Genomic DNA, 12,406 nt, shown 5'->3' with positions numbered 1-12,406 from the left:
TGCACGAGCACGTGGTCTTTTCATGTAACTGTTACAAGCCTGACATCTTGAACAGAACTGGTAACTACCTGACCCTTAGTGTTATACATGGGATTTTCAAATTCCTTCTCTAATGTTCACCACCTTATGTTTATTTACATGGAATCTTGTCTTCCGTTTTACCACCCATTCTTGCACAATTCTCCACAGTTGTTCTGTCAGCCATCACCTTACTATTCTGAGCAGCCTAGCTGCATTACCAGAGTTATCTTACGATTACGCTCTTTTCCAGATCCTGTATGGATATTTTGATCATGAGTTTTAGAACAGACCATCTGGAACTCTGCTGATAACATCCCAGCTGTGGAAATAGGCCATTTTTTCTACTCTCTGTTTCCTATCTTTCCAGTAATTATTTCTGCATATAAGGACCGCATATCCTATATTTTTTTAGTGTTTCTAGGTGATGGTAATGGTGTTGCCAAAAGACGTTTAAGAATCCAATTGACTAAAGCAGTGGAACATCACTTCTCTATATACTAGTTGTCTCTGTCAGAGAAATAAGATTTCAGTGGAATTTTAATGCTAGAACTCTCTTGACAAACAGAACTCTCTTGACAAACATCACGCTGTCTTTTCAGGACAGCATGTTTGTCCACATTTATTATTTATGTTTCTCAGTGTGTCCACATTTATAATTCATGTTTTTACAGATTTGCCCAAGTGCAGACATGGCGATTACTAATCTGTAGTTCTCTTCAAAACCCCTTGAACAAAAGTGTTTTTTTGTTGGTTTTTGTTGCTTTTTTTTTTTTTTTTGTTAGGCCTTTTTTGTTGTTATTTACACAATTTAAAAATGGTGTTATTTTGCCAACTTCCAGTCTTCAGACACCACACTAGTTTCAAATGTGAGATTAAACATCAAAGTCCAGTTATTTCATTCTTGGATTCCTGTACAACCACTGGGTAGATACCATACAGTCCCAATGACTTGGCATTGTTCATTGTCCATATGGAGCCCATAACCTCTTTCATCAGCACTTCACTAATAGACAGATCTTCTGATGGGTCCCTCATGAATTAAGATCCCAGTGCAGGAACCTTCCCACGCTTTCCCACTCCTTCTTTTTTCAGGTGGAATCTCAACATCTTGATTTTAAAAATAATAACATATTATACTTACGCAGTTCTTTTAGCAAAAAAATGTCCTTAATTTTGTTAAAAACAACACAAAAATGAATGTATAAGGATGAAAGCAAGGAGGTGCTTGAAAATAATTTTCAATGTCATTTGCTTACCAAAAGAGCTGCTGCTATGGTGAACCTCAATAGGAAAAATCTTTGTAATTATAATGATCTTATCTGATGTATATATCATTGTCCGAATAATGTCTGTACTATGCACAGACTGGGATCAATCAGTCTAGTTCACAGGATTCTGAAAGCTGACAGAGCCGTCATGATTTAAAGCTTAGTTTAAATTTTACTTACACACTTCTATTTGCTCAAGTCACACTTGTTAAAGCACATGAAATCACAGGAAAGATGGTTGCGAAAGAAGCAACAAATATGTACCAAAATGCTACCCACCCTCCCTTACAGAGATGGAATGATTGTGAACAGTGTGAGTTCTCTGGGAATATTTTGTAATGAGAAATTCACAAGAGCTTGTGTACACACCCAAAGAAATGTGCAAATCAGATGACGTGATCCCCTAAGAATTACTCAGAATTACCATCACACATAACACGGTAGGACAAAAGCTTCTGCACATTGCCAGTATCAAACGCTGCCACCCATACTGCTTTTTTATTTCAAATAACATGGAAGTTAAAGCTATGTTAAAAAGAACAGATTTTTTCTTGTAGTCAGCGATGTCTCATCCACTGTAACATCAAAGTGTTTCACTTCGTTGTCGATTGCCATACAGATGAGAGGGGAATAACTGTCTGCCTTCAAGGCACAGAAATTAAAATATTCTCTACAAACAAAAGAAAAGATCCTTGGCTCCATATCACTGTTTGCTCAACATTTATGATAACTGCGAGATATCTCTTTGACTATAAAGCAATGAAAACTTAAAGTTATTATCTACTTCCAGAGGACTGGGGAGCTTATTTACTGCATCATACAGCAATGTATCGTTCAGATAAGTTAGCATTTGGTCTGGAAAATTGTGAAATACGATATTTCAACACTTCTCCTCTCCTGCCAAGGGAGCTTCGGAGTCGCAGAAGACAGTTTATTTTGAACATATGGAAAAGATGAGGAATGTCCTCCCAGCGATAACCATCTCTCTAACCTGCAGCTGAAAGGATCTTCAGACCTTTTCCAGCTATTAGACATTACTTTTGTACATTAGGTGAGCGTTTCCCACTTGCACTTTTTCATGTCTGGGGAGAATGGAGAGACATTCACGTGACTGAACACTTTTTTCATGTCTTCAGCAAAGTATGTTTAATGTTTTTATGACAGGCTTAAAAGTGGAACGGTCTGATTTTGACGTATACTTAAATTCATGGCATAAAACTGAAAGGTAAGTTATAACAATGTATAGTAAATTACTTGTACATAAATGTAACTCTTATCTAGCACCATAGCAAAGGAGTAAAATGAGAAGAAATTTCATTCATGGTAGTGCTCCAACACTAAACCACCTTCACAAAATTGCTGCAACTTAACATAGACTTGATTATTGCTGTAATTTGATTTAATCTTGATTCTTTGGAAGCAGTGCTGATTTTTCAGGAAACTGCAGGTGTTAATAAAGGGGTGAAACTTGACAAGAGGCTGGACACAGCTTATTTGTAGGAGTATTTTGCAGTGAGGCATTAGTGGGTGTGTGTGCACATACTCTAGGAAATGTGTGTAAAGAAGTGGTGTATTGTTCTATTTTCACTTCCTGCTTGTCTCAGTTTCTTGAAAATTTCACAATTTATTATGGCCATTCCCACCTTAAATTTAGCAATGGGATGGATCTTCTGTCTCTGTTACTAGACTAGGAGAGACTGCAGATGCCTTTTGAATGTGGGCTTTCAGCCTCAACATCAAGTTAAAATTAATTACAGTTGAATGCATAAAGGATTTCTGAAACAGAATTCACTTGTAACTAACAAAGCTATATGGAAATATTTAAAATATGTAACGGCATTCTAACAACACAATTCAGCTTTATGACAACAGAGCTGAATCATCAGTGTGGTGAACTTCCCTGGTGCTATTTGTTTCAGCTACAAGAAAAACCTACCTGGAGTTCTGTAAAGACTATAAAAACTTACCTGCAGAGCTGAAGATAGGCAGTTTTTTCACCTGGAGGTCTATGGCACTGTGACCTGACTGCTGGCAACACCCCAATGAGGCGTCATAAAATCCAGCTGGCAGTGTTAGTGAGAGCTGGTGCCAGAAATGTAAGTGGCAACAAGATGCTCTGCAAAGTCTTCTCAGAATAACACAAATGTGCCCTGATTAGACAGAACAGCCTTGAGGAGCAGAGCACATAGCCTAAGGCACCTAATGGAACTAAGTATGTAAGCTCTGCCTATACTTGCTCCACCATGCCTGGCGTGGTCAAGAAGATCCACTCCTTGGCCGCACATTGCCCCATGCCACGATATTTCAGTTTCTTTTTGTTCATAAAGAGCTACAGACCCCTACTGTGCTGTATAAATAATGCTCATTTTAACTTGCCAAGGACAAATGAAATGTTTTAATTTCACACTCAAACTTAGTACAAGAAAATAAACATGAGATGCTAGGGAGTTCAGCAAACGTGCTCTTGAACCAAATGGGTGAAGTGGAAAGGGCTGACAGCACATGGAAACCTTTCATTCAGTGGGAATTAGATAGAAAAGAAAGCAGAAAACTACATTAAAAAAAGCCTAGACAACAATATTGAAATTATCAGGGTGCCTCTGTGTAAATCAGCATAACAACCTGACACACAAAACTATTCTTTCTATTCCTACTCCAGAAAGCTTATGGAGTCCATCTATCAAAATAAAGTAATACTCATTCCAAGAAAAAGAAGACAACTTCCCTGCCTTTCATTCTATCTGCATGTTCCCCTAGTAATTGCTTATCTTAGGCATGGTGCTGAGAGGAATCTGCTTGAGAATGCTGCGGCTGTGGTAGACTTTGGAAGTAACTGCAGGTTTATACAGTCTAAGAGGGACTGTGATGCAAGAGCTCTGGCTGAGTAGCAACATACTAGACATTTATTGCATTGGCAACATATTCTTTCTTTCTTTGGCAATTCCTGAGTACTTTAGAACTCTCCAAGAGAAACAACTTTTTATATTCAATCTTGATTCTTCTCAATATTTTAAGGACCGAGGGAGTCACATGAGGAGCAACCATACCTTTAACACCCATTTCTCTGGCTCATGAGGACACAGTGCATCACCAACAAGTGAGCAAGACTGATCTGAGGAGGCAGGGTACTTGCTATTTGCTAGATCTGTGTTTTTCAGGACTAAATTCTTGTCTCATATCGAAGCAAAGATGGATACCTCATTTATTCAGATCAGAAGTAACTCAGTGTAATTCGAAGGGTCAGGGAGACTTCCAGTACACAAAGAGGGCTTACAGAAAAGATGAGGAGGGACGTATCAGGTGGTGTAGTGATAGGATAAGAGATACAGTGTTTAAAATGAAAAAGTGTGGATTCAGACCAGATATTCAGCAGAAATTTGTTACTCAGAGTGTAGTGAGGCACTGGTGGTGCAATGGGGTGGTGCCCCATCCCTGGAAATGCTCAAGGGCAGGTTGGATGGGGACATGGGCAGCTGAGCTGCTGGGGGGCAGCCCTGCCCACAGCATGGGGATTTGAACTGGATCGATGATTCTTTGGTCAGGTTTCCAGAGGAGTAGGAGAATCACCTCCACTGACTTCGTGTCACTTCTGAGAATATAGCTCAGAGAGCTAGAACCAGTGCCTTGATATCTAGTACAGATACCATTTAATTGAACAACAAGCCTCTTTCACACTGAGCAGGTCAAAACTGATGAATAATTTCTATTGGATTACTTCAGGACTATTTTCCCCACCAAACTGAATAGGCATGTAGAGATTCTGTTTTCTTACAGTGCATTTAAAAACATGATGGCATGACCAAAAGACCAAGATTTCTAGCAGTAACTGCAGGAAGTGATGATCTGTATAACTAGTAGAAGCTGGGCACAGTTAGAAGCATGTGGATGTACATTTTTCTGGAATTTGCCTTTTTATGAGGCTGCATCATCTTATTATACTGCCTATGAGTCTTCCCAGCAGGAGCACAGTTCAGGAAGTAAGAACTATATTTAAAGACATCTTATGAACATTCTTGCTATATAGGGTCCAAAAGAAAACTGGGGCATGAACTCTTAGTCTTTGTTTTCTTGGAGTAACCGCTATGAGAAAAGCAACAGTTTTATTCATAGGGGCTATATTTGACCATATTATTGTGTCAAGTTTCATTAGCTCTGATTCCAGGGAATGATACATAACACAGTAAGCTTTTACAACTGGAGCAGATTGGCTTGCAATTTGGCGAACATATGCTGTAAAATATTTTTTCTAACCACACACGCTAAAAAAGGGCAAAAGTGGGAAGAAGTTCATCGCCTGTCTTGTTTTTCAGATTTTCCAAGTACTCGATGGCAGCCTAAAGTTAAATTAATGCATCTGAAGGAAGTAAGTGTCTCATTACAGAAGTAATCACAGGGATACCTGCTTTGGCTGTTAGTATAAATCATATCTAATAAATGGAGAAAGTGCTTTTTCCCCTTTTATGAAGTGATGGAGCATAACTTGTTCCCCAGGTTTTTACAGAATGGCACATATCCATCCTCCCTAACACTAACGATGATTTTGACATTGCATTCATCTGACATGATAACTCATCTAAGAGTGTCACAGGAGTTGACTGGCTTAAGGCAGCTGGAAAACAGCCCAAAGAAGTAGTTGCAGACTACATAGCACTGGGGCAATCTACTTCCAAATGAAATTTGTCACTCTTGTTTAAAATGCTTGGCAACACCACAGAACAGTTAAAAACTAAAAGCTATGGCCAACATAACCAAATGATGCTGCACAGATAAGCACGGATGGCTGAATTGGTTGACCTCACTTTCTCAAAACCAGACTGTTTCTGCCTAAGGAAAAGCAGCCAGGACCTCCAACAGAAAGCTTATGCAGAAGGCAGAACCAGAACATCACATCCTCCGCTAATGATGAGTCCAGCCAGCTACTTGTTCAACACTGACTCAGAAGAAAGAAAAATCACCTAGTGAGTAATCAGCTCCACAGCCTGAAGAAAGTAAGTTTATAAATCCTTCGAGGTTTCTCTGGAACCTGTTTTGCTTTTCTGAAGCATCACTACCTGAGGAACAGTAGATCTAAGCCCAGTGTCATGTGGCTTGCAGGCAGGCTGATGAAGAACAGCATGAGGACTTGAGTCCAACCTGCAGCAGCATCCACAGGATATGATGAAAGTCCTGAATCAGAATAGCCAAAATTGGCTGGCAATTCTGAAGTTGGGATTTTTAACCATGGAAGAGGTAGATCCCAGCACAGCCCTGGGGGAAAAGAGTTCTGGGGAACACTATTTGCCACGGAGACATCACAAATGTTACAATCATGGAACCACAGAACATCCAAAATTAGAGAGGAGATACAGGGCTCATTGAGTCCCACATTCACACTTTTTCTCAGGCTGATTGCCTTCCTTTTCTTTCTCCTGCGTCCTTCTATGATCATCTCATCATTATTAGGATATCTGGTGGCTAGAAAACCCCAAACACCTTCCCACCTTGCAAAATGAATATTGACTGGGATGGGGCTTTTTGGTAAACAAAAAGAGCAGCCCTCAGTGTCACATTTGAGTCAAAACAAATTCTTCCCACTAAAGGAAGCCATAGTAAACAGGCATATCATATAATAAACGTGTCTTTATTTTTGTCTTTCAGAGTACCATGGAAAAGGTTGGATAGTTAAATAGACGCGCTCTGAACAAGACGCCCTCTGAGATTTAAGGACCATACACAAATGAAGTAAGCTCAGTTGTATAGCAAAGATTGTTAATCTTGAAATTCTTTCTTTAAAACCTTGAGCCACACACTTGATAGACCTCTTGCTGCATGGTCCATAGGTAGTTTGGGGAACATCTGTTATCTCCCAGGGACTTTACAGCTCTGAAACCAAACCAAGTGCTGTTTTAAGAAATATCTAACTATGAAGCAACTGTAAAACTGATGCAGTTTCCTGTGCAGTGTGCAAATACAGTTCATTAAATTCTCAAAATACATCATTAAGTTATTTATGCATGGGCCTCTTAGATGATGCCATCATTATTACTATATATTTGTATCACATTTATTTTTAGAGGGCTGTCAGTCCCACCAGCTCACAGCCTGCTGCTGCCATGGCGTCCTGATGCCAGGCCAGATCTTAGGTTGGACACTGCCTTTAAACTTCTGTTTCTCTGAAAACTTTGTTTTACTGAGCTCAGATTGGAAAAGAAATTCTTTATGTGGAAATAGAAAAATTTCGACAGGATAAAGGAATTTCTCTCTCTCTTGCACTTCTCTTTCTAATCATTGCATCTGAGGGGCTTGATATTTATGAGAGTGAGACCTGAAGTGGATGACAAGCACCAGGATGCCAGGATGCCTGGCAAACAACAGGAATTTCAATAGTGTCCCATGCATTAAGACAAATGACAATCCTCTAAATCATCAGTGGTCTATTATGTAGAAATTAGTGTATTGTAGATAAACAACAAGATTTACAACAAGCAGTGTATCAAGAAAAAAAGGTCTGAGTAGAGAATGAGGGTCATTTCTAGGAGGAATTAATCCATGCAGGTTTATTGTTCTGAGAACATTTCATCCTTCCTGCTGTGTAAAGATGACTTCTCTGTGAATGTTTCCAGACAAGACTTTCTAAACCGAAAACCCAACTCCTCCCCACTCACACTCTGAGGATTCTTTTAGTTTTTCTTAATCCTTTTGGCTGTTATGTAGCAATCTGAAACAGCATCTCCCCACTGCCTCGCTGAGACTAACCGAATTTATTATATAATCTCATCCCCCGTTCCAAAAAATCTTCCAGATCAATCTCAAAGAGCAGTCCTCTGAACTTGGCAGGCACTTGTGTGGGAAAGTCTTAAAACAAAAACAAATTTGTTTATGTACTGGGACAGGGAGCTCAGAAAGAAGATAAAACTCACCATGAGCCAACACTGCCCTCGGACGCGGAGCTTGGACCGCTCTCACAGTGCAGGCAATGCTGTAGGCCTGCGACCGCCTGCCCATGCTATGGCTGTCCCCATGCTCCCAGTAGGCAGTGGGGATGGAGGTGTCTTGGGCAGGGGGGAGCAGCCTGAGCACTGCACAGAGAGAAAGAGGACAGCTGAGAGGAACAACAATTTCACCCAAAGTCACGTTAAATTCATGGACATTTATTTGGAGGTTTTGTTGTTTGTTTGTTTTTTAAGAAGTAACTAAAGTGCACAGCACCAATGGCATCCCATGAGAGTTAACCACAAACCCTGGAAACTTCTTAGCTTGCGGTCTAATCCTAGTTCTGACAGGCTGCTTAGTTAAATGCTTTGGATGGAAAAACAGCCTACACCTACTCAGAGTGCCAGCACTAGACAAGTTCCCCAGTCAGTTCTCACATAAGTGGTGTCTGAGTACTTCCAAAGACGGTCTGCATGATCCACTATACTGAGTTAGTTAGTCTCAAGGCCTCAGATTATGGGTATTTTCTACTGCATTTTTTGTGGAGGTGAAGGAAGCACGCCATTGCTCTCAGATCAGAGCCAACAAGCTTCATTTCACAGTCTGTGCCATTTGTGCTGCATCCTAAATTGAAGCTGTGCGGGAAGCCAGCAAGGGGGACAAAGAGCAGGGACAATGCAACCTTCCATCTGGATGAGAAAAGACAGCCATGATCAGTGCTAGAGGGTGAATCTCTCATGCTGAAACCATAATCATTGATTACCCACTGCTGAGTTGCAGCACCGAACACTAGAGCCCAGGCAAAGAGTAGGGTGACCAAAGGTAGGTTTTACTTGGATCCTGCGAGCAGTTTAAGTAGGTAGTAAGGAGTCAGTGAGACATATGGCTGGTTTTCCTGTTTGTATACAGGTGATGGCACAGTAGAGAGATCCTTTGTCCCACAGGTTGCTAGCTGACCATCAATGGTAGAAGCATTCTTTCTGAATGATGTGATGGACAGATCATAGTATAAATGAGAATTATAAGAATATAAGTCAAAATGTTCAAAAATAGTTAAAATTTTTGTCTGAGGAAACAACGGCTAAACACTTTTCAAAAGTTTGTCTTCTATCTGCCACATCTTAGATTAGATTTGGCTCTAAAGTGCTGTGTGTGATCTTGCAGGGCAAAGGAAATCAACAAAGTGCATTTGGCTGTCCATTAGATCTTATGTTGTTTGATGAACCTATATGCATTTTATTGAGAAAACAAGAACTTTAATGTGCATGATATAGAGATAATCCTCCAGTCTAGCAATCACCTAGCACAGACATGCCAGTGCTTTGGAAGTAGTCATATCACTGGCAAAGGCAGTTCTCCAAATATGAATCCATCAGAGAGAAATGTGGAGGTGATGAGTAGCAGAACTTGTAAGAAATACCAGGAAGACGTACTACCACGTCTTGAAGAAAGCAGAGTCCAAGAAAGTCTATTTGATCTGTTCTCCAAATGGATACCCCTAGCTATATTCAGGGACTCTGAGCATGACGTGGAGGAACAACACGGCCAAGTAGACTTGACAGAAGCTTGCAAAATATCCAGGAGTTTTCAAAGCCTTTCACCCTCATTAATCACAAAGATACTCTGCAGGTCACTGCTGAATGCAGATCGGGGTGAATGCTACAATACCATAACGACACAAGAAGCCAAGACATGCATGTTCTAGAATCCATTTGACCTGTGGATGGTACCTCTGAAAGGAAGTAAATGGCTTCATAAATGAATGATTAAAACTGGAGTGTGAGGCTGCGTCAGAAAAAGGCTCCGTGATACCTTGTGTAATTAATTGACCAGCATACTGGGCTTGTGCTGTCACGTGGAATCAATGAAGGTGCATTCATGGTGCACCTTGAAATCAATACACAGGCTAGTATTCTCACCCCAAAACACTGCCTTCCAGCATGAAGAAAATCTGGTTTGTACACCAGACAGAATGAAATGGGGCTTTGTGTCCCGCATTATAGCAGTGCTCACCTTCCCTCTAATGCTAAGCCCTCTAATCTGTGGGGCTTTTGTGCAAGTGGACCCTGGGAACACTTCACATCTATGGGATCAGTATGGCTGAAACCACGTGCAAATACAAGTATAGAACAGAAAACAGTTCCTTTCCAGCAGAGTGAGGGGAAACCCAGAAGAGGAATTACGAGGGTGTGAGTCACCATGTGCCTTCTACATGACTCTAGGGAGAGGGTGGCCTCTTGTTCCGGCACTGGGGCAAAGTCACAGCTTCGCCTGTTGTTATTGTTAGTCACAACCCTAACTATACAAAGTCCAACTGAAACCGCACTTGCAAATGCCTAAACCTGAAATATAAAATAAACACTGGGAAAACAGCTGCTACTTACTTGCTCTAAATATACCCCGAGGTCAGGTCTGCTTCCACTGAAGTCCAGGGGAAGCAAGGCCCAATTCTTTATTTGGAAAGGTGGGAATAATCAAACTGCCGTTTCAATTTGTCACCAAGACAGGAGTGTGATAAGACATTTTGGATGCTCTGAGAATTGTTAGGGGTTGTTGTAGGTGCTGAAGACTTTGTGACATCCTGGCACAGTGACTCTGCCCTATGTATGCACAAGAGGGAGGTGAAGAAATCTCTCTGGTCCACCTCTGAACACTGAGAAGGGACATAGCTGGGCCTGAGAAGCTGCAAGAAGAGTGGGAATAGAAAAACAGGAAGGCTGGAAGCTATGGATCAGCTCCATATCAATGATCTTATCAGTATCTTCAGTGACTCATTTATGGCTTTTTCCCCTCCAATATTTTTGTGACATATCCAGTTTCTTTATTACCATATAAAGATTGGGAAATTAAGCAGAAAAGGATGGAGAATTTAAGCAGAAAAGGTGGAAATATGCTCAGTCAAATCAAGTGCATAAACATGTGTGGTTTTAGCTTTAGCAATATATTTGGCCTAATCCTTTCCAAATTACAATGTCATGGACTTCATGATGGTATACACAGGATTGTGCTGACACAACAGATGACACTTCTACTACACGGTCATCTCCAGACCATCCCAGTAGAAGTTAATTTCCAGAAGACAGTCCATGTGTGACAAACACACTTGAAATGCCCTTATGTCATCCATGTGTTTCCTACATAATTTTAGTAACTGTGGTGTCAAAGGTAAGGCAGTACCAGAGTCTTGAGTTGTTACTGGACCTAACCTGGGGAACAGAACCATTCTTTTGTACAGAAGGATAGAGAAGAGGGAGAAAGGAACTGCTACATTTCCAGCTTTCAGCTCAGTAGGTCCCTGGGACAAACTCTGGGAGGCACCCAGAGATGGAAGCTCAGAGTCACTCCCAGTAACACAGCTGAGACATAGCCTGCATATCTTTTAGCACACTGCATACATTGAAAGTGAAGACTGGTCAGCTTTGTGATTGACTCCAGATAGAGTCAACTTAAGTTTAGCCAGACTTATTAGCTCTAATTCAGCTCTGGCTTTGCCAGATACAACCTGGCTTTTGCACAATCTCTTAGGTATTTCTGCACTTCACTCCAAGAGGATGTATTAGCTAGTGTGCAACCCAAGGCATGTTTGCAACACCACAACCACAAGGATGAATGTTGCTGGAGTTGGCACATATGCTTCGATGTTGCCACACAGAGTTCACCAAAGCTTTGGACTGGAATGCTGTACTTGCACTTCCAAGTGGAGCTGGACCCCCCTGCACAGTACCAGCTAAGTGTCAGAGCCTCCACAGCACAGTTAATCCACAACCTGGATAAACTGCTCGTGGATAATTGAGAATTGATTGCACGCCCATCTAGCACCTCTGTTTTATGGGAGGATAAATGCTTCTCCGTAAAAGTACTTGGAGATGTGAATTCTACCATTACAAACAGGCATATTTTAAATACATTTCCTGTTTGCTTTCATTTTAAATTGTAAAATGAATCATGCTTTTTACTGCATTTTACAGTACAAACTCCAAACACTATAGGAGCAGAAGCATTTAACATGAAAAGCTGAGTTTGCAGTACAGGGATGGTCACACCCAGGCAAGGAAGAAGAAGGATGCAAATCACAGCTATTCAAAATACAACGAAGGTAAAACAAGTTCAGTTAATGGAAGGCTTAATCTGCTGCCCTCTGTCACTGATCTCCCTTTCAGCAGTCTAATATTCCTATCTAGACCTGGGCAGTTGTGTGACAGTTT

The 12,406-nt window shown here is 40.9% G+C and overlaps 1 long non-coding RNA gene across 1 annotated transcript; it reads left to right on the top strand.

Annotated features, from left to right (window-relative positions):
• The first annotated feature begins 1,922 nt into the window (after positions 1–1,922).
• Positions 1,923–12,096, top strand: LOC146761788 (uncharacterized). The gene is made up of 3 exons (XR_014943407.1): positions 1,923–2,340; positions 2,454–2,514; positions 5,600–12,096. It is a non-coding gene; the product is annotated as an uncharacterized LOC146761788 (long non-coding RNA).
• The last annotated feature ends 310 nt before the right edge of the window (positions 12,097–12,406 follow it).

The sequence above is a fragment of the Coturnix japonica genome, chromosome 2 (genome assembly GCF_054131305.1).
Source record: "Coturnix japonica strain WE chromosome 2, WE-NBRP24, whole genome shotgun sequence".
NCBI lineage: Eukaryota > Metazoa > Chordata > Aves > Galliformes > Phasianidae > Coturnix > Coturnix japonica.
Note: the sequence above shows the minus strand (reverse complement) of the source record. Positions and strands in the feature narration are given on the sequence as shown.